Source organism: Erpetoichthys calabaricus, chromosome 10 (genome assembly GCF_900747795.2).
Source record: "Erpetoichthys calabaricus chromosome 10, fErpCal1.3, whole genome shotgun sequence".
Taxonomy (NCBI): Eukaryota; Metazoa; Chordata; class Cladistia; order Polypteriformes; family Polypteridae; genus Erpetoichthys; species Erpetoichthys calabaricus.
This window is the reverse complement of record NC_041403.2, coordinates 87,801,265-87,805,356: the sequence shown is the minus strand read 5'-3', so window position 1 is coordinate 87,805,356 and position 4,092 is coordinate 87,801,265. Positions and strand designations below refer to the sequence as shown.

The following is a 4,092-nucleotide window of genomic DNA, read 5'->3' as shown; positions in this document are numbered from 1 at the left end:
GTGTTGGTTGGGATTGGCTCCAGCAGACCCCCGTGACCCTGTGTTTGGATTCAGCGGGTTGGAAAATGGATGGATGGATGGATGTTCTGGGTTAAATGTGATTAGTAACTTTTAAAGTTAAAATAAAAAATGCTTGAATTTTTCATTAGATGAGGGATCCCTTTCCTAGTTAAACAGAGAGATTTGTTTCATTGTTAGCATTAAAGGTGATTTACATGCCATTTACAATTGTAATGCTGGCCGAGTGTAATGTATCTTGATTAAAAATGAGAGCTGGTCTCAGTACGACAGGCTGGTGTAAGAAATGCAGGTGAGATAAAGTCCAAACGACTGTAGACACGATCAGATGTCTGGCCACGGGAGGTGCCGCTATTAACTTCACAGTGGTATAACTATGTTTGTAAACTCCCCTTTCCAATATCGAGGCATAGCTTAATTTCAAACACAATCTGAACTCTGAAAGTACTTTAATTCCTGTTGCTGTGGTCTGTAAACAAAATTAAATACATACACTAAGTTACAATGTTACGTACAAGTACACATTTTAAATACTCTGAACGTGTAAGTTTAACAAATATTTGAACCTCTTTATATCAAATTATCTATGATAAACTTACTTTTCCGCAAGGACGCACAGCATTAATGGCTCAAGTGATAGGAGAAAATGACAAACTATTCTCACAATGTGCAGCAAGTAAACAAAGGAACGAAAGACGTGCAAAGCCTGAACTTTCACCCGGAAATATGTAAAAAAAGTTCTACAAGTGTTTCTAATATTCTGTCATTAGAGGTCACAATTCAACCTGACAAAGGACTTTCTGACAGTGATCATTTTATTTATTTCGATCACATTCCACCTGCAAGCATGTGTCAGCAAGTTTTAACTATAATTGATAAACTGAACTAGCTCTAAAACAAACAAAAATTGTGATACATTTGTATTTAGTAAATTTGTTTTTCCCATATCATTATCTACTCAGTAATCATAAAATAGGACACAGGCAAAGATAAACAGTTGGAGTACCACCTTGGTAATTGGATTTGCAAGAGCAAAGAAAATAAACAAAAATTGCAGAATAGTCTTCTCGGGTTTGATTTCTGGACAGGAAGTGAAACAAGATGGCCGATTTCCAGGTTATGAGTTCAAGTGGCACGGAGAGGAGAGTCCATTCTGACAGACATGAAAGTGACATCAGTGATGGAGAGGAGAAGAGAAGATTTTAGATTTAGATTTAGATTTACATTTTAGTTGTATTCCTGATAGACTATATGAGAATAGAATTTTCACATTTATGTTTATAATATATTTATGATATAATTATGATATCTGTGCTGTCCTCTGATGTCTTTTCTGTTTTTTCTGCCACCTGATCAAGGCACTTTGCCGCCCCTTGCATTGAAGGCAGGTGTCCCAGCTGTCCACAAGACCAACTTCATCAAATACTAACATGGGAAAACCAAGAGGACTGATTTAAGAACATTTCATATGCAACAATGTGATGGTGTTTTGTTGAGCAATAGTTCTACAAGCAACCACACAACCCAGTAAAGAATCATAAAATACCATTAAAGAACTATTGTCTCTAAGAATTGCAATTAAGCCTTGTATATAATAATTTGACTGTGAAAGAGATTGCATTATACTTTTTCCTGTCTAATCCACAGAATTGTATACATGAAATTGTAACTACAGAATTTTAAGAAAAAACGACTCATAGATATGAGTATTGTAGAAACACAATCACTCGCTCCCTGTTCCACTGATGACTGCTGATACTGAGGTATACCAGCATAGTACTAAAATAAGAATATACTTAAAAACTATTCAGTTTATAATGTCAATTATTACCATATAGTCTCTGCTTAACAACTCGTTTTCATACTCATATACAGTAAAGTGGAGCCCTTGCTTGTAACAAAAGTATATGATCAAAGTGGAGCATATGATATTATTTATCTTGACTTTCAGAAAGTATTTGAGGTGCCACATGAGAGGCTGGGTATCAAACTAAATGAAGTGAGAGCTCAGGGTGATGTTTTTAGATGGGTGCAACATTGGCTGAGACACAGGAAACAGAGGGTGATAGTACGAGGACCCTTATAAGAATTGATTAATGTAAACAGTGGTGCTCCACAGGGGTCAGTGCTAGGTCCACTGCTGTTTTTAATGTGTATAAATGATTTATATAGGAATATAAGTAACAAGCTGGTTAAATTTGCAGATAATACCAAGATAGGTGGATTACCAGATAATTTGGAATCCATTAAATTATTACAGAAGAACATGGACAGCATAGAGGCTTGGGCAGATGTGTGGCAGATGACATTTAATGTTAGTAAATGTAAAGAATTACATGTAGGAAGTAAAAATGTTAGGTTTGAATACATAATGGGAGGGCTGAAAATTGAGAGTACACCTTCTGAGAAGGATTTAGGAGTCATAGTGGACTCAACACGATCAACTTCCTCACAGTGTTCAGAAGACATTAAGAAGGCTAACAGAATGTTAGTTTATATAGCGCCCTGATGTATGGAGTACAAGCCCAAGGAGGTTCTGCTCAAGCTTTATAACACACTGGTGAGGCCTCATCTTGAGTACTGTGTGCAGTTTTGGTCTCCATTCTACAAAAAGGACATAGCAGCGCTAGAAAAGCTCCAGGGGAGAATGACTATGCTGATTCCAGGGCTTAAGGGGATGAATTATGAAGAAAGATTAAAGGAGCTGAACCTTTCCAGTTTAAGCAAAGAGGTGACATGATTAAAATGTTTAAAATCATGAAGAGAATTAGTACAGTGGATCAAAACAGTTCTTTTAAAAACAAGAACACAGGGACACAGTTGGAAATTTGTTAACAGTAAATTTCACACAAACATTAGGAAGTTTTCCTTTGCTCAGAGAACCACAGACACTTGGAATAAGCGACCAACTATTGTGGACAGTATGACTTTAGGAACTTTCAAAACTAGACTAGATGTTTTTTTAGAAAAATTAAGTGGATAGGACTGGCAAGCTTTGTTGGCCTGAATGGTCTGTTCTCGTCTAGATTGTTCTAATGTCCCAATGTTCTAATGTAGTACCTTGCACTGTAAGGGATTGACAATGTGTATGCATACATTTTTCCAAGCTATTATGTACTGTATATTCAATCCATGTTTATTACTTTCCACTGTATCCTAGTCATTAATTTTTAATTTCACATTGTAATGATGCTTGTAAAACACTTATTATAAAAGATGTATTGATTATTTCTCAGCTGTGACAAAATCAGTCACCTCTGTTATATCCTCATGTTTATTGCACATGATTATTACAGTAACACCATTACTACACATTCTAGTGGATTCAGTAAATTAATTTATGTATTCATTTTTTTCACTTAGAAATTTATAATCAGAAGGCAATACTTCCTGCTTCATATAAATCCTGTATTGCTCCTATCTTGAGTATACTGCAAAAGTTACAGTGAAAGATAAGAATATATCATTGGTCAGAATGACTATGTAAAACTGGGTCAGTAAAAAGAAAAGAACAAAATTGCTACATGAAAGCATTATATGGAATCAAGTAAAGATGGTAAGAGGGAGGAACAAGAGAGTTAAAGCAGATGATACAAACAAATTAAATAGAGGCGAGAGGAATTTGTGAAGATTAAAGCTACTTAGCAAAGATTATATAATCTTCAATATTTTATTAAGGGTTTTTGCACTGATTTTAACTAGATTGTGAAGTTATTTTTTTTTAAATTAGGGTTCATGTTGATATTGTGATTTACTGAATATAATCAGCATGGAAAAGGAGAGACATTAGGCAAGAAGAAAAAGAATGAGTAAGACATATCTCTGTAAGCAGATGATATCTTTTAGTTTCTATATGGCATTAGAAAGACTATTCCTGATATGCTATCAACTTCAATTGCTTAAGGGATTTCTCAGACTACAAAATCAGATGGCTAAATCTGTCTTTTTACTTCATAACGGTAAAGCAAATCAAGTTACATGCCTTCAGTCACTCCAATTAAAAACACAAATGACCTACTTTGGAAATAACATCTAGAGACTGGTGTAGACCATTGTTTTATAAACCTATTAAAA

At 34.9% G+C, this 4,092-nt stretch overlaps 1 long non-coding RNA gene across 1 annotated transcript; it reads right to left on the bottom strand.

Moving 5' to 3' along the window:
- Positions 1–450: 450 nt before the first annotated feature.
- On the bottom strand, positions 451–717 carry LOC127529482 (uncharacterized). The gene is made up of 2 exons (XR_007936154.1): positions 618–717; positions 451–487 (listed from the first exon to the last, which is right to left on the bottom strand). It is a non-coding gene; the product is annotated as an uncharacterized LOC127529482 (long non-coding RNA).
- Between the last annotated feature and the right edge of the window lie 3,375 nt (positions 718–4,092).